Raw genomic sequence first — 18985 nt, forward strand, 5'->3', positions numbered from 1 at the left:
CCCTTCCCCACTTCCTACATTTAGAAACCGTCTTTATTCCACAGCACACACACACAAAATAGGACTTGTACTCTGTGCTCACTGTTTGCATAATACATTGCTAAAAAATCTAGGTTTAAAAAAAAAATGACTGATAATTGCCAGATATCATTTCCTTTGTTTTGACAAGTCAAAGGTGAAACGTAGAACCTCCTTTCTATCAGCGGAGCCAAAATGACCCATAATAGAAGGAAAATGGATCAGGGGTGACATATAAGGACAAGTAAAACACAAGTGATAATTAAGTAGGCTGTAGGTTCAAATTAATTCATTGTCCTCACTACAGATGTTTATCAAGTTATGATTTCAGTTAAACTGACAGCTAGTTAACCAAAATTCTTTACACTTATCCTTCTATACTTTTTGTGAAGAGAATGATGCCAAACCTTTCTGGTCTGGATTATTTCTTGTAACCTTCAAATATAGCCCTAGAGTGGCTGACTTTGGAAGCAACAAAAATAGCACTACCATCTACCACAAAATAGAATGTTTCTACTACCAGTCTGGTCCTCTTCTGACCAATCGGATTTGCGCCGGGGGTTGGGGGTTGGTATTCGAAGTGGGACCTGAAAGGTGGGAGGAAGGATGGGAGATGTCTTTTCCTAATTCCAGAAAACAGATTTCTTCTCCACTCCTGTGAAATGCAGCTAAAAAACAGTGGACTAGTCTGGACAAAAGCAATTGCCTTATGTAAACCTATTTCGACTTAGCCAGCTGTCATGTGTTGGTTGCAATACCTTGCCTTAGAAATTCCCCAAAGGTCTATTAAGAGGACAGGACGGTACAGATTAAAATGAGTAAATAAATAAAAGAAAGGAAGAAGAGGGGGGAAAAGTGCAGCCCGATGTGTCTTATTTGTGATATATTATTACAAAATCACTTCTCAACTCAGTGCCAGGACCATGCTTGGGGCAAAGGGAAGGTTTGTCGGGGCAGGACCCCTCCTCTGACTGAGGGCTTCTTTTGTACGGCAGACAAACCTCCTTTCGTTTTAATGACTGACAAGAGGTGGGGGTGGGGGGAGGGGCTCATCATTTCTCACAAAGGTCTCATTGACAAAAGCTTATGATTTTTGTTCGAAAGCACTTCCTACCAAACAGCAAGACTTTGAAGTTTACTCTTTGTTCAGTCAAGCTTGTTATGTTCTCAAAGACGACAACGAAAAAACCCCTACCGCCTTTATGGCCAACTGTTCGTACGTTAAAAATCGAAGAATACGTTTGTTTTCAGGAATGCAAGTCAAGTATGACATCCTCCTTCAGAGCTGCTTGTATCACACCTTCCACGGCTACAGCATAAAGTTAAAGAGCTGAGGTCAAGTTCTCTCTGTACTTGATTCCGTTCTCATCTGAGTGTCTGTGTGTTATGTGTGTGAGAGAGAGAGAATGTGTATTTTTTGGGGTTATTTGGCATGGAAAATGTGAGCACAGTTCATAATACCATCATTTCATTTTTTTTTACATGTATGTCTTTTTGATCCCCCATATTCATAAAATTTCAAGGGAATGCTTTAAAATGATCTCTCCTGTGATTTTTCACGTGTGTGCTTTTTTTTTTTTTTTTGCATTATTTTGGACATTGCAACATTCTAACACAAATACAAATTAACCTGAATGAAGCCAGCCATGCCACTCTATTTTTTTTTTCAAGATTTTATTTATTTGAGAAAGAGTGAGTGAGAGAGAGAGAGAGAGAGAGCAAGCACAAGGCGGGGTGGGGAGAGGGGCAGAAGGAGAGGGAGAGGAGGAGCCCAATCTGGGGCTCAATCCCAGGACTCTGGGCCCATGACCTGAGCCGAAGGCAGATGCTTCACAGCCTGAGCTACCCAGGCACCCCCAGCAGTGTCATTTTTAAAGTACTGATTTCTGGAGAAGGATTCTTGTTTGTTTGTTTGGGGTATAAATTGCTGCGAGTGTTTGCCATGTGTCTAGGTCTGGTAGCTTCTGTGGCTGTTCGGTTTGCTTCCTACCGCTGTCGTGGTGGTCTGACAACTGTTTGCGGTGTTCCATCCACCGGGCCCCAACTGTCCACTGGCTTTATGAAACCATGTTGAAAGCTCACAGTGTAGAATACAAATTCCAGTCAAGGAATCAGAAGCATCCTCCAGAAGAAATGCAAATGTGCGTGTCCTCTTGTGGCTCAAGGTGGAAGGCTGTGCCTTGGGTAGACACTTCACAAGCAATTTTATTTCAGACCACAGACATTATAAAATCACTACAGAAGATTTCCTGTAGCTTGACACTCGGCACCTTCAGCCAAATATACTAAATGTATTTTATTTCCTATTAACTTTCCTTTCATATTGAACTTTATATTGTAAACTACCTCCTTTTATTGTTATCCACCAAGGAGCAGTTTCTTGGCATAGAATGAGGGTGAAACGCTGCCAAAGACATTTTTTGGCACAAGGCATCAATTAAAACTGATATACCAACCTAGTGAAGAGAGATTAGAGCATTTCCCAGCACTGTTTTCTTGATCATTTCAGAACAAAGCAACAGAATTGTATGTGCTGTTTCTTTGGAGTGGGTGTCATGTCCGAAATTACTCTTTTGAACAAGGCTCTCATGTCATCATTATCTTACTGTTGCACTACCTACATTTAACATAATTCCTTGTGAAATTGATTGTTTTCTTCATATCATGCTTTTTTTTTAATAGTTTCTTTCCTTGTAGCTATTTTTAAAATTTGAAAAGCAGATTAAAAGGAAACTCAGTGCTGGTTTTAAAATAGGTTGGAGTAAAAATACTAGATAAAAGATAGAAAGCGGACACAGTTAAGTACATTTAATCTTAATAATATATCTGTTGTGGAAAATGACCTCAGAATCCAAACACCAAAATAAGGCTTCTGGGGAAGTGTTAGGAGCAAGGAAAGAATGGTCAGAGGGAACCTTCTGGAGCAGTTCAAATACCAGGTCTTTAAAATTCATAGTAGATGATAATATCAGCTTCAGTCAAGACTATTGGGTTTGTTTTCGTTTGCAATGCATTTCTTCATACCTTAGCACTGTGAAAACTAGTGCAGTGTGGTGTGCTGGCCTGGGCTTTGAAGTCAGAATATCTGAGTACTGAGCCCAGGTACACCATTTCCTAATTTAGCCAGCTACATAACTTCTCTGTGTCTTCATTTCATCATCTAGAATCAGGCAGAATTGGCAATTGCCTCCTGGAGTCCAGTGAGGATTCAATGATGAAAATGTATGCAAAGCATACAATGGGAATGTTACTACATCATGGTCGAGAAATCAGTGATGGCCTCCAGTCCTAATTCCTGTGATTCTATTCATTGAGAAATCTCCCTTATTTCAATGGTGATCAAAATTATGCTCTGGAACTTAAAATTAACTCCTTTTTCTGCATTACACCAACCAGGCTTATTTGAGGGGTCGTTCTGCTACGAAACAACTAGACTTTAGAGAAGGCTCACTCTAGAGATATTGACGGCCCAATAGGAATGAATATAGAGGGAGCATCTTTGTATCTCACATTCATGTTGAGCAAAGAGCAGTGCCCACACAGAGGAAACAACCAAACTCACAGAATGATACAGCCAGTCAATGTCCTCTAGACTCTGACATCCTTGGACATCTCAGTGCTTTAGCAATGGACTTGTGCACAGGGTCTAATGGCTGAGATGAGGTTGGTGCATGGACTCAGAGCAAGTGTTGCCTCTCCCCCAAGACTAATCTGGCTACTGCTGGTGATGACTGATCCGCTAGCAGTGGAGAACAAGACTGTGGCCTACCCTCCTGTCTAGACTCCAGTTCCTCCAGGAGAGAAGCCATCCATGGAAATGGCAATATTTCATCTTGGCTTGGACTGATTCATACTCTGCATACGAGTTTGTTTGTTTGTTTTTTGCCCAGGGTGGCTCACCCATCACCACTCTCCAGGTCTCAAAGAGTGTCTCATCTACTAGCATGGGATCCCACATGATATCACATTAGACAAAGGGACACAATGTACAGCAAATAAGATATGGCAGTGGACACAGGGCCATAGGTCCACTGGTCCTAACATACCACACCATCCAGAAGCCACTGGATTGAAAGATTTAGCCTCTTAAAGATTTAGCCCAGAGCTTGAAGATGATACTTTATGAAGATGGAGTTCCACCCTTCATGATGACTTGGCTTGCTAAGTACATCTTTTAAACCAAAGTCTCATATATGGTGCTGTGTTCCCAGCAGGCAGAACACATGGGCTAGGCAATCAAGGGCAGAAGTGGGAGTGGTCCCATACACATGCTTGGTGACCCATGTGGAGAATGTGTGCTTCCCATCCCCATGAATTTATGCTCTGTGAGCTAGATATCCTAGGTTTCAAGAAAGGATGCTGTCGGCAGGAAAAATGCCTCTAAAATTAAAGCTAAAGCCGCCACGTATAATTTTGGTATCTTCATGACAATGAACTGAAAGCACAGAAAGTCATGACCTTGAAGAAGTAAAACCATTGCTACAAAACAGGGTCAGGGAGGAAGATGTTTACCATTGGGCATCTCCTGATACCCTCATGCCCAGTTTTAACTGAGCACCACCACCATCACCAACAACAACGAACTAACTCAAGGGCTCAGACACCTCAAGGATGAGAATCAAAGAGTGTCTCATCTACTAGCATGGGATCCCACATGATATCACATTAGACAAAGGGACACAATGTACAGCAAATAAGATATGGCAGTGGACACAGGGCCATAGGTCCACTGGTCCTAACATACCACACCATCCAGAAGCCACTGGATTGAAAGATTTAGCCTCTTAAAGCCTCTCCCCACCCCCAGCCCCACAGAAATACTGAAGGAGTGAAAAGAAGCCTAGAAAGGGTAATGGTGGAAAGACATGATGAGTATCAGTTACTGCCTTGGGATCAACCATAGCAGCAGGGACCACAACTAATCTCACTTACACTTCTTTTTCCAGCACTGCTAAGGCTATAATGGGGTATGGGGATTTGGGAGGGATGAGATGAATTTCAGTCTGATTCATTCCCTTACCTATGCCAAGTACTCCATAATCAAGGTAACAGACATATTATGTGACCTAACTTCCAGATATCTCCATGCTTCAAGGATCACACATCCTTTAGTGATTGAAAAAAAAAGAAAAAAAAAATCTGGGTTTTCTTTCTGCTCAAAGACAGGAAGTTGTCTTTTACCACGTTTCCCTCTCAAAATGTTCTTGATTGTCTTAAGGAATACTTAATGCATCACCCCAACCAATTGGTCACCCCCTGGAGGCGGGCAGCAGGTTTGCACTCTGTAGGTCACCGGTTACAAGCATGGCTTCAATCACGTTCATGCTGCTCCCTCCACTACACTGTATCTCGTAAGGCTCCACTGGCCAGAAGACTCTTCTCAACCTGGCACACACAGTAAGGGGGATGTATCAGCTTCCATACAAGAAGTCCTTCCCTAGGGGGGGCTTCAGAACTGATGAACGTTCTTTGAAAATGTCATCAAGTACACATTTTCTTCTTACTGTCTTCCTGTGCCCAGGGTGTTGGCTTCAAGCTATGTCTCACTCACTTCCACCCACCCCTACCCCCACCCCAATCCAGGGTCACAGAAGTCAGCCAGCAGCAATAATGCCAGTTTCCTCATTCTAGTTAAACAAGAAGTGTGCCTGACCCAGCCTTCCAAAGAAAGGTACCAAGACTCATCCTGATTCACTGGCTGAAGTTACATGTCCGCTCTACCATGAACATTTTTGTCCCCGCCTGAATTCCGATGATGGAACCTAATCCCCACTGGGATGGTATCTGGAGGTTGGACCTTTGGGAAGGGGTGAATTCGTGAGGGTGGAGCCCTTCTGAACGGGATTAGTGTTCTTATAACAGAGACCCTGGAAACCTCCTTTTCTGCATCTGCCACGTGAGAACATGGGAAGCAGACGCAGCAGATATTGAAAGTACCAAAGCTCCAATCCTGGACTTTCAGGCTCCAGAACTGTGGGAAATAAATTTCCGTCCTTCATAAGCCACCCAGATTCTGTAATAAAAGTCTAGACTGACTAAAACAGTCCCCAGCCTTGAACTAGTAGCTATGGCCAAGGAATAATATATTCTGAGAGGCTGAACCAACCAAGCCCAACCACTTGAGCTAGGGTTCGCTGTCTCCCCCAAAATGTGCTGTGCTGAGAAGAAGTGAACAAAGATCAATCTGGGGGTTGTTAGGAAGAGAAAGTGGATGCCATATTGGAACCAGCAATGTTCACCAGAAGCACTTTTTTCCAAGCAAAGATGAGGCCCCTGCTTAGCTTCCCATGGTGTTGAAGACTAAAGAAAATAATAGAACACAGAACATTTACAAACAAAGTAAAACAAACAAACAAACAAAAAAACCCCAAAAAACTTAAAAAATGAATTCTACATGTGACTGTTGCTGGACTCCACGGGTGAGTCTCTTCCTGAACTCTACTGTGCATACGTGTCTATGACCAACCTGCGGAAATGCTCTTTCTGGAGTGAGGCCCGAGACTGCGGTTCTCAGCTGATGTTGAAGATGCTTGTCTCAGGTCCACACTTGCACGGCCTCTCTCCCTGCCTCCTGGTCTACCACCAGAGCATTCACCCTGACTGCCTCTTCCAATTTCCTTGAATCCCATGGAAGGATACACAAGTTCCTAAAATGAAACGCTTGGCAGAATTTCAAGTTCAACTCCAAGAAAGACAAACTTTATGTTATGAGGAGAAGAGTTTAACTTCTTGTTGTTTCTGATCTTTCCCTTTGAGTGAAACTATTTGTTTTACCCTGGCGTATTCAAAGGAGTCCTTGGAGCGTCTTTTCCAAAAAACAAAGGTGTACTTCCTCAGTGATAAATTTAGACTTCCACAGCGAGGAGAAAAACCAAAGATACTGCTACCATTTAAAACTGCACAAGAACTTTAAAATGTAATTTCTCTGCACTTATCAGCTTTCAAAAATTTTGAGGTACAGGATCTAGTCTCAATGAGAAGCTGTGTGTGTATATATATACATACATATGTTCACATATATATGGACACACATGTGCATGCTTACCAGAACAAATTATACCACTAGCTCATGAGATCATTGTAATGTTTACTTCTCTCCTCTCTCTCTCTCTCTTTCTCTCTCTCTCTCTCTCTCTTTTTTTTTTTTTTTCTTTTTTGGAGTCTTTGGATAGCTGGCCAGGGAATCTGAATGGCATTTATAGCAGGATTTTTATTTGAGGATGCATCTCAATTCTAATCAGCCAACTTTACAACTGTGTTGAACATAATTCATCTGCAGAGAAGACCAACTCACAGGAAGGGAATGTTAGTGCAGGCAGAGTGGCTGCCTGCTTTAGCTGGGGGCAAACAAGAGGACCACGGAGGCATGGTTAGTGGAGTCTCTAATCAGATTTTCCCAGGGGAATCGAGTTGGGAAACAGTGTTAGTACCCAGTATTAGTGCTTGGTCATTCTACTTACACTGTTTATTTAAAGCAAGCTGTTTGATATTTGATTCTCTTGCACTCCCAATCATACTTACTTGGCAACAGAGAAAACTATTTCTGAAAGAACCTCAAACTGGGGAGGGAGTGGGCTCCAGAGGAAGAGCTTGCCACTGAATCTGGAGCCCGAAGAAATGCCTTTTCAGGTGTGGATGGCGCTTCGTCCTTCAAGAGCCTCTCATAGTGGTTCTACCTTTGTCTGTAATTAAAGGGCCAGAAGCTAGTTTTATATATAACTCAAGGCAATTGTAAAATATAAGTATATTTCCCCTGTGTTTAAGTATATGGAATAATTTGTCCCATAATCACATTGGTCTCTGTGAGCTCTTGAAGTTTTATTAAGGTGTAACTCATGAGTCACACTATTACTTGGTTATTAAGCTTGAGTTTCATAACACTTTTAAAAAATATGAATCCTAACTTTTGTAACTTTGAAGAATGGAAAGTTTTGAAGATATATCACTAAGGAAGTCACAAGGTCCTGGGCATATCCCTCTTGATCTAAGGATAACCATGCAGCACTGACCCTGTGTTAGATAAAGAGTCAAGAGACAGGTTCGAATGCAGGCTAAGAACATGCTCTGTGAAACTGGACCATCTAGGTGTAGATCCTGACTCTGTCACCTACTGATTAGTCACAGTGCTTTGCTGAAGGTGCCTAAAATAACCATACCTCAGTTTCCTCTGCAAGGAACCAGAAAAAACAAGAGCACCTTTCTGAGGGATGTCGGTAGAGTAAATGAAGAGGAAGCACTTAATAAATGCCAGAGATGGTGGTCACCATGGTTCAGTGGTTCTCAACTGGGGGAGATTTCTACCCCCAGGAGACATCCCGGAATGTTAGGAGACGTACTTGATCGTCAGTACTGCAAGTGAGGTTGCCATTGGCACCTAGTGGGCGGAGGCCAGCAATAGCACCAAACATCCTCCGAACACAGGACAGCCCTCCATCACCACCACCACCAAAGAATTACCCAAAACAAATATCAACAGTGCCCGGGTTGTGATGCCAGAAATGTGTCTTATGTCTCAAGCATACGTCTTGGAAAGAAGACGTTGCTCAAAAAATGAGCAAACACAGGGACAACCTCTATTCTAAATTTTGTTTGCCTTATTCTCTACATAGCAGGGAGCATGGCTTCCCTCTAGGAAGTATAAAAGAAAACAGTGCATGATCATCGATGAACAATTCAGAATTTTCCCAAACTAAACAATCCCACGTAACCAGTACCTGGATCAAAGTTAGTATATTTTCCTTTATTATTTTTTATTAACTTATAATGTATTATAAGCCCCAGGGGTACATGTCTGTGTATCGCCAGGTTTACACACTTCACGGCACTCACCATAGCACATACCTTCCCCAATGTCCATAACCCCACCTCCCTCTTTCTACCTCCCGCCCCCAAGAAACCTTCAGTTTGTTTTGTGAGATTAAGAGTCTCTTATGGTTTGTCTCCCTCCCAATCCCATTTTGTTTCATTTTTTCTTTTCCTATCCCCAAACTCCCCACGTTGCCTCTCAACTTTCTCATATCAGAGAGATCATATGATAATTATCTTTCTCTGATTGACTAATTTCATAGTATTCCACTATATATATTCCACATCTTCTTTGTCCATTCATCTGTTGATGAACATCTAGGTTCTTTCCTTAGTTTGGCTACTGTGGACATTGCTGCTATGAACATTTGGGTGCGGGTGCCCCTTTGGGTCACTGCATTTGTATCTTTAGGGTAAATACCCAGTAGTGCAATTGCTGGGTCATAGGGTAGCTCTATTTTCAACTTTTGGGGAACCTCCATGCTGTTTTCCGGAGTGGCTGCCCCAGCTTGCATTCCCACCAACAGTGTAGGAGGGTTCCCCTTTCTCTGCATCCTCACTAGCATCTGTCATTTCCTGCCTTGTTAATTTTAGCCATTCTGAGTGGTGTGAGGTGGTATCTCATTGTGGTTTTGATTTGTATTTCCCTGATGCCAAGTGATGTGGAGCAAAAAGTTAGTATATTAACAGGATTCCACATTATGATCTTCCCTAAAAAATACTCATTTTTCCAGGCTGAATCATCACAGAAAACTTTCAGTGCATTAATACTCTGTAAGAGGGCATGACACAGACATTGTGTATTTTGGGGGTGACTGCCTTGGCTGCGTGCATATTGCAGTTTTGAGATTCACCCATATTGTGGCAAGTAGCCACCGTCGGTTCACTCCCACTGCCCTGCGGCGTACTCCATGGCAGGACCTACAAGATGCTACACTACTCGTCAAACCCAGATTGGGGCTGTTATGAATAGTGCGGCTATGTACTTTCCAGTACACACCTTTCAGTGTACAAATACACGAGTATCTGCGGGATACATACAGGCAAGCTTTCTAAAAGTCATAGAAAACCCAGTCATGACTTTCCACAAGAGCCCAAGTAAAATCCAAAGTCTTTTAAGTGGCCACACTTCCTAGTTCGTCTGAGATACTGCCCACTAGTGAACGAGGGGCCTGACATTCATCTTCGCTCTTGAAAGTGTCCCACTCTGAGCAATAAAGAAGTCTATTATCCTGCGCACAGCATCTTTCCCAATCTTCCCCACTTACTTTCTGACTCTTTACCTGCACATCTCCCATGGCTCACTCTGCCCAGCCACATGGCCGTCTCTCTGGTTTCCCAAACATGCCGCGCATTCTTGATGACTCAACGCCTGTCCTATGCATCCATTTCTCCACTCGGGGAGTAGCCGGGATCTCCTCATCTTTCGGATCTGAGTTGAAATGTCAACTCCCTGGCGCAGCCCTATCTGGTCTGGTTACGGACGTCCTTGATGTTCTTCCCCCGTCCCTGCATTTCGTATACCTTCGCACTCTTTCCTCCACGGTATCATCACACTGAGCCATTCTTCCTGTGTGTGCGTGCCTGCTTATTCTACTCTTGGAAGGGAATTATGTGGGATGAGGGGCCGTGAGGCAGATTACTAAGATTGGAAAGGCCAGAGCCAGACAGCCACATACACTTCTACTCTTTAGGGGTCATGCGACCCCTCTGTACCTCGGCTTCTGTATCTGTAACATGGGGATAATTTATTTAGTGCCCACCTCATCATGCTATGAGAATCATAATAAAATATAATAAAAATTAATGACAGGAAAAGACTTAGAACAAGGCTTGGGGAAGATCAAGTGCTATTTGTTTGGATGTTGCCTGTCGTCACCCTTATCTGGTTCACCAAGGTCACTGTGTGACTAGGAGGCAAAGGAGGCACCCAAACTTGGCATTCACTGATCTGTAACATCCTTCTACCCTCTGCTAATAGGGCTCACACTCCAGAAGGGACATAACCTGTGTTTTTTATTGTCAGACAGTTCTAGGAAAACATAAGATTATCTTGAGTCACCTAAAAATATCCATTGACTGAGGTTGGATATGGGAATAGAAATAAAGCAGATAGGTAGAAATTTAAACATCCAATTCACAAACAAAACCTGTTTCTACCCAGGGGGAAAAACAATCACTTCTCACCAACTCCTCCACTGACCCCTAGACCAAGTCAACCAAGTCATGACCATGACTCTCAGACTCTCAGAATCTCGTCGAAGATTCTTCTCCTTCCTTCTCCCTACCAACTCGATTCTCTGCACAGATTTAAACGTTATAGATACAATGGTAAGATGTATCACTGCGGTGCTCAAACCCTCAGATGACCTCTCTCCATCCGACTCACAATATGGTCAAAGTCTTTGCCGGAGCTCCTCAGGGAGGCTTTTTTCTCCCTCTTTGACTTTATCTCCTTCAACTTTCCCAGAGTTGGGGGCAAGGCAGGGGTGTCCTTTGCTATTCCATAAACATGCCAGCAGCATGTTTATGGGGGCTTTGATATACCTCGTTCCCTCTGCTTGGAACAACCCCCTCTAGATATCCATCTGACTCTGCGTCCATCTCTTCAGCGGGGTTTCTACTCAACTGTCACCACCTCGGAGAGGTCTTCTCTGAGCTCACCTCACCCCACAGTCCCCAGCTCTTACTTGTTCTTCCTTATTGCACCTACCACCTGAAAAAGACTAATTTGGTTTTTATGATCCCTCTCTACCTCTAGACCATAAACTCCATGAGAGCAAGCACTTGATCTGACTATGTACTGAACACCACCTCAGCTGGCCTGGAGTTTTAATGACTTTTGAAGGGATAGGGAGTCACTGATCATTATAATATTTACAAATAACCATGATGGTGAACTCCTGTTCACCTGTTTTGAGCACCTGTTGTCTGGTAGCCTCTCAGCGGGGTGTTTTCATGCATTACCTAATTCAATTCTGCTCTTGAATTAGTGCCCCTAATTGCCCTCTTTTACATATCAAGAAACTAAGGATGGAAAAGCTCAGGTGATTTGCTCCAGAAACATGGGTAGCAACAAGCCCCTGGGGACTTCATTCACATCATTGCTTGAACTCCAGAACTCTTCCTCAGTACAATCCTATGAAGCGCCAATGATAAACTCCAATTAATTCTATTTTTCCCCCCTTAGGACCAATTATAAATGTCAGTGATGAAACAGGTGTAGTTATAAAAGCATATCTGACCCCATTTTCTCCTTTACTTCAGAGTAAAATTGCTAGTTGCCAAAAGGCAGGCAGTGACTTGAATTTTCATGTCATAATAATTATCAGAATGAAGGGAATTTGAAGGCAGCAGAGAGGGCAAAATTCAGAATTCTCCACGTAAGAGACATTCACTTTCAGAAAGAGCCTTGAATTTATCTCCATTTTAATGTCTTTCCACATTTTAAAATATTAGTTGAAAAGGGGGATTTGAGAGGGCAGCAGAGCCAAAGTAAACATTCAACACACTGTTATGCTAGAATTTTATTATACTCCAGCTCGCAGGCGCCTTTGCTGCTGTTGCTGCCTGTCCAGCGGCTGGTGAATCAGTGGTTGTGTCTGAAGACGAGACAAATAGGATGGAAAAAATATCCATTTCTCTGCCTGTGTGTGCATTTTAAAAGGCAGTACAGTTGCATCATGCACTTACGATAACAAAGTGGTAAAAAAAAAAAAAAAACTGGTTTCAGTATTGAATTAATTTCATTTTCTTTTCCACTGTGACACGTTCTTTTTTGTTTGTTTTTGTGCACCAGACATTTATATTTTCATATTGTCATGGAGACGGAATGTGATTCAAGTAATTCTGCACATTATTGTGGAATAATTTATCATCTGTGAAGTCATTTTTTGAGGGATAGATACTGTGGATAGAACAGATTAGCGAGGGCATAAAGGCGACAAGGACATACACAGAGAGGGATGATGTAACAGTGTGAGTGATTTAGAGGTTCTGGCAAGTGGCTAGCTGGTAAGCCATGACTACAGCCGACTCTCAAAAGCTGGGCTGCCTGCTCCTGGGGAAATACCTTATTTATGTTTTTTCAAATACTGGGGTTAAGATAGGATTCGCTCAAGGCTAATGACTGCGAATCCTCTGGCTCTGTGGGACAGAAAGATATGCAAGCAGGTCCTCAATTTCCCCATCTGTAACCTGCCCTTTGTTATAATACGTAAATTTTCTTCTCTAAAGGTGAACACGATGAGGCTGATGAAGGAAGCCGCACCTCTATCCGTCAGCCCACTGAGAGATCTCTGCAACAACGATGTCGAAATCCCTGTTTTCACCTCCCAGTTCATACCCAGAAGAGAAGCAAGACCATTTCTGCTGCTGGGAATAAGCAGCCTATTGGATGACTGTAGAGGAGTTCACTCTACTTACAAACTTGGGTTAAAGAAGCTGAATGTCTTTGTTTTTCTGCAGTTGTTTCTTCCAGACAGTAAGGTTCTACTTGGGAATAATTTTAGATTTACAGAAAAGGTGAAAATATAGTGCCAAGTGATGTTACCCAGATTCCTTAGTTATGATTCTCTTATATCACTATGAAACTTATCCAAACTAAGAAACTTACACTGGTACATTACTATTCATTAATCTTCAATCTCTGTTTGGATTTTATCAGTTCTTCCATTCATGGCCTCTTGCTGTCCCAGGATCCAATCCAAGATACCTCATTGCATTTAGGAACCTTAAATTTCTTAAATGAAGGCAGGGCATGTGGTAGAGTGTAGAGCCCACTGGATTGGACAAGCAGGACCCAATCCCCTAGACCTTGACTATCAGTGAGGAGTTGGATGACCTTGTAGAGCGTTTAAACTCCCTGCAAGCTCATTCTCTGCAAAATGGGGACCAAGCACACCACGTAACAGCCAGAGGATAGGAAAACATTGCCTTTCCTTTGCACCGTTTGCCTGAAAGATTTTGTGCCACTAGGACACTGCCTAAGAAAAGTGATTAGGGAAGCTCTCTTCAATGGCCAACTTTATCTATCTACATATTTATCTAACTCTGCGAAAAGGTTGATGCTGCCTGGGAAAACAAGCACAGCTAATCCTTTGCAAATCTTAAACTCGGAAGCAATCTGCCTATAAGGGGACATTTGAATGTCCTTGAGGCAGAAAGAAAGGGAGGGGATCCTGCAGGGAGATGCCTGAGAATGAAACATGTGAGCTACCCTGTGTCTCTGTCTTCACACTCCGCGTTCCCACCTCCCCGCCCCCTGCCTTTTCCAGCTGCCTGCTCTGTTCCCTCCTGCTACAGTTTCTGCAGTGGCCCTCTCCCCCAGCAGGACACCAATCCTGCAAGCTTGCAAAGGCCAAACAAAACTGGGGCTCACAAATATGTAACTGTTTTCCTTAGCTTATGGCATAAATAAAAATAAAATAAAATAAAATAAAATAAAGAAAAAGAAAAGAGAAAAGAAAAGAAAGAAAGAGAGAAAGAAAGAAAGAAAGAAAAAAGGAAAAGAAAGAAAGAAAAAAAGGAAAAAAAAATTCTGTTAGCGCAGGGCTCAGGAGTGTTTATTTTCTTGCCAGCTGCAACATGCTACCCTCACAGGGGATCACCTAAAACCAGTTATGGTTTAGGTTGGAGGGGAATGTCAAACTTAAGCTGCGGGCTTGGCCTCTCTCAATGAATTACGACCTTGTCAAGAACCTATTTTTTTTAAATCAATGCAGGTTTTCTATCAAATCAAATACCTGCACACTAAATTATATTTTTGGTGCCAGGCTGGCTCTCCAATTTTTTTTCCCTTCGCTAGTTTTTTCCAGCCTCTTCCCCCACCACTCCCCCCCTCTCCTCACCGTGATACAGACAGTTTTTGTCCCTAAGAAGAAATTGAAAAGCAAGCCATGCCTTTGGGGGGGGAGAGGGGACTGTCCTTTGTCATCCCCATGTGCACGCGCCTCCACTGTTCACAAGCTGTCTTAACTGAAGGAACAGAAGTGCTCCTAGAAACTGGGGGAGAATCAAGAGTATCCTTTGGGGTCACCAACCAGTGGAGGCGAAGACATTTGCTTTTGAAAGGAAGATGTCTCTCCTTTTCTTTTTAAAAACTTTTCGTGGATATGCACATGGAAGGGGGGTTAGAGTAGCTTCTAAAGTAAGTACTGAAATAGTCAGACATTCAGAGCGTCTTTGAAGTACATTTTGAGGCATCTCTTCCCATCATGTGGCTTGATGAATGTGAAGAGATTTTAGGGAATCAAAGACATTTCTTTCTTCCCACCCTTTCTCCTGCTTCCCATTCTTCCTTTCGTTTTCCAATCATTTCTTTTAAACAGGGAAAGAGACTCTTCTGCCCTCAACTCCTGTTCTTCCTTTTTTTTTTTTTTTTTAAGATTTTATTTATTTGTCAGAGAGAGAGTGGGAGCGAGAGCGAGCACAGGCAGACAGAATGGCAGGCAGAGACAGAGGGAGAAGCAGGCTCCCCACTGAGCAAGGAGCCCGATGTGGGACTCGATCCCAGGACGCTGGGATCATGACCTGAGCCGAAGGCAGCTGCTTAACCAACTGAGCCACCCAGGCGTCCTATTCTTCCTGATGGGTTAGTACCTGATTTTGGAAGCAATCTGTCTCCTGAATTGGTAGCTTAGAGGAGACGACACTGTGGTAGGAGCTGTCTGCCCCTGTGCTCCCTCATGGGGCCAGCGGAGGCCTGAAGTAACTCTTCTGAAATTGTGGCAAAGATAATTTTTTCAAGAAGGGGACTCTCCATGTATCAAAATCCACTTAGGGCAAAGCCACGGAGGTGTACGGTTCAGTGTTGGCACCAGAGGCAGACCTGTTAAACGGCCCGGAAGTCTTTATTTGGTGGTTTTTCAATTAAATGCCGCATGTACTCGAGGGCATCTGTAAGGAACCCTCACATGAATTGCAAACTGTTTTCAACACCGACTCCGATGGAGAAGACATGGACAAGGAAATCCCAACCAGCTGTGTTTGAGTCCTCAGAACCCAAATCAAATAGTTTCTGGCTGGACTCTGGACGTTTCTGATAGGCTGTCACGGTGCCAGCACCGTCTTCACTGCCCAGCGAATGCCTGGTTCAGCAGGGATTCCTACCCTCTCATTTCTCCCCACCGACTTCAGCTGGAAGCTACCGCCTCAGTGTAACCTTTGCTGACGTAGGCACGCGTCAAAGTTTCTCAGTCAGGTGGGTCTTGGTTGTGAGAAATTCGAGGTGGAAAGACATACCACGAGTCATACTAGATGGGGAAAACAAAGGAGAGATAATCCTTCACAAACTAAGGTTAAAAACCCAAGACATGCAGGTACATGAGACAGAAGCCCAGGTGTTCTAGGGCCCACCTGCTTGGACCATCCCTTCCCTGCATTCACAATTCAACTGGAGAAACACTTCCTGGAAATGCTGAAGCCTCTGGGAGGCTGTTCTAGGATACAAATATGAATAGGATGGATCCTAATCAGAGAAAACTTAGAGCTTTTTTTTTTTAAAGGTTTTATTTTATTTTCGAAAGAGAGAGTACAAGTGGGGGCTGGAGCAGAGGGAAGGGAAAGGGAGGAGGGGAGAACCTCAAGCAGATGCCATGCTAAGCCCCAACTCGGGGCTCGATCTCACGACCCTGAGATCATGACCTGAGCCGAGCCAAGAGTTTGACTGATCTACGCAGGTGCCCCCGAGAGAGCTTATGGTCTCATAAATCACCAGTGATATACAAAATAGACTAGAGCAAATGGTAAGAGTGGACCGATTACTTCTGAAGTTCAGCATCCACTTACTTCATCCTACTATTTCTTGAGTAAAACACTCCCATTACCCCTGGAACACTCAGGCAGTCTTAGCGGGATGGACTTAGTCTTAGTCTCATTTCAGGGATGGGCTCTGATTTGTCAAAGCTAATTAATGAATCCCATCCTCCTGGTTCCGGCAACTCGATCAGAGATGGGGTGAAGATATATTTCTTGCTAATGGGAAACACAGTGTGTACATGGACTAGAGTCCGAGGACTGGAGCTGGCTTTACGGACACACGTGTGCACATGTGCACACACACACATACAAAATGCAAAAAATATGCATAATCCACAGGATTTGGAGGCTGATTGCTCTGGGGAGGAGACAGTGGAAAAATTGGGAATTTTTGCCGTTCTTGTTTTCGGTTTTGTTTTTATTTTTGTAAGGTAAACTGAATCATGTTCTACCCAAGCATCTATGATACGAAAATACAAGTGAACATGCATTCCACAAACACAGCCAATTTTTTTAGCTAATAAAGACAGATATTGTACCCAGGAAGTTTTATTACATGAGAAGACAATGGACACTGAGTTCCCTCATTTTATGGGGCTTGCCTAGGGTCACCCTCACACTGATTCTGAGCATGAAACAGCCACTGAGCACTCCTTGGACAAAATTATTCTCTTCTAGCCTTTGGGTTTCTCAATCTGGTAATTCTAGGGGGAACAAATCTCATTTTGGAAACTGACTCCGAAAGAAGATAGTACCCCGGGATAATTCCCAGCTCCTGTGGGATTTCAAATCCCCGTAAATTAGGAGATGCCAGAAGATGCTATTGCTTACCTTAACTGAAAGAATAACTCCAGTCTGCTTATAATTATCCACATTTTATTTCCACTTGGGACCTGGTGCTTTTGAACTACCATGAATGTAAGCATCACACAGTCATATGTTATTTCTATTCTGGGACTTTTATTGAAAAGGAAAAAAAAAATGGATTGCTGACTTTGGCTGCTTGGCACCAAGAGCAAGGCAGCGAAGATAAACTTAATTTTATTATAATCATTATTAAATAAAGATTTGGGAAAACAGCAAGAGTATATTTGTGATAGAAATTATAAGAATTTATGTAAATAACCATGTAGATTTCATACATCCCTTAGGCTCCAACGAATATTCCAAATCCCTACTGCTCCTTTGAAACTTGATTTTTTTTTTCCCCTTTTTTGAGGGCTTATCAATCCTGGGGTTCTCATTAAACTGGGCCTAAATTGAAAAAGTATTTTTGAGATGAGAAGCTGGCTTTAATCATCAAAACATTTGTTTACCAAGGGATGCCCTTTCTTTTCAAAAACTAGACTTTTAAATTCCAAATTATGACTTTGTTTTCACTGCAGCACCTAACCGACGGACATTTTCATACTGTCCCTGGGAGCCGAGGTACTGTTTCTTGCTCACAAGTGTATCAGCTTAGTAGAGTGGAAAGAACACAAGGTCTGAATTCAAGGGTTTTAGTTCCAATCTTCCCGCTCTTCCTATCGACTTGTAGTACTAAAGCAAGTTTCACCATGTGACTCCCTCTAAAGTAGGGGTTACTGATATTCATCATGCCCACCTCGCAAGGCTGTCGTAAACATCCAGCTAGAAAACGCACAAGAAAATGAAAGGCGAGTGACAAACTGTTGTAGACTCTTCAACGGTTAAGACTACACGGTGATTTAAGGGCCTGGAACTTGGCTCAAAGGTAAGACTGTAAGAAGTCAAGATCCAAACAGCAGTCTAGGGAAGGGAAATAGCAAAACAGCATGATATGGTAAGGTCTAGGATGGAGGAAAGAGGAAGAAAAAAAAAATCTCAGGAAAGCACAGAAGTAGGACATCAAAAGCCCATCAGACAGAGAAGGCGATACCAGAGCTGAAGCCTAAAGCTTTCTTCACCACCTCATTACCTCTTTAGAAATTAAATTCCAGGGAATCAGCAATGGGTGATTCCACTGCCTGGTTTTCCTAGCTCAAAAGCCAACGTGCTTCATTAATTACATAGATTATCTACCCCAGCCAAATCTCCCCCACCCCACCCCACCCTATCCTACCCTCCTACCAGTTAAGCATTCAGCACCACGATTTTGTGCAATGGGAAAGTTTCTTAAGTGCAGGGAAATTGCCAAAATGCAATTTGAAGTCCAAAGGAGTAAAAAAGGTAATATTTTTCCTCTCTTTTGCAAAAGCACACTGATGTGCTTTTAATTCTCTTGCCATTTGGTATTAGAGCACGGATCCTTAGCTTCCAGAAGTTATTTGACTTAAAGACATTTGTGGCTTCAGGTTACTTTCCAACATGCAGGCCCAAAGTTGCTGGCTGTTACGTACACTCCACTCGGACTGGCCCCCAGGATGAGAGATGACTCTGGGGGATG

The sequence above is a fragment of the Mustela nivalis genome, assembly GCF_964662115.1.
Source record: "Mustela nivalis genome assembly, chromosome: 17".
Classification (NCBI taxonomy): Eukaryota; Metazoa; Chordata; class Mammalia; order Carnivora; family Mustelidae; genus Mustela; species Mustela nivalis.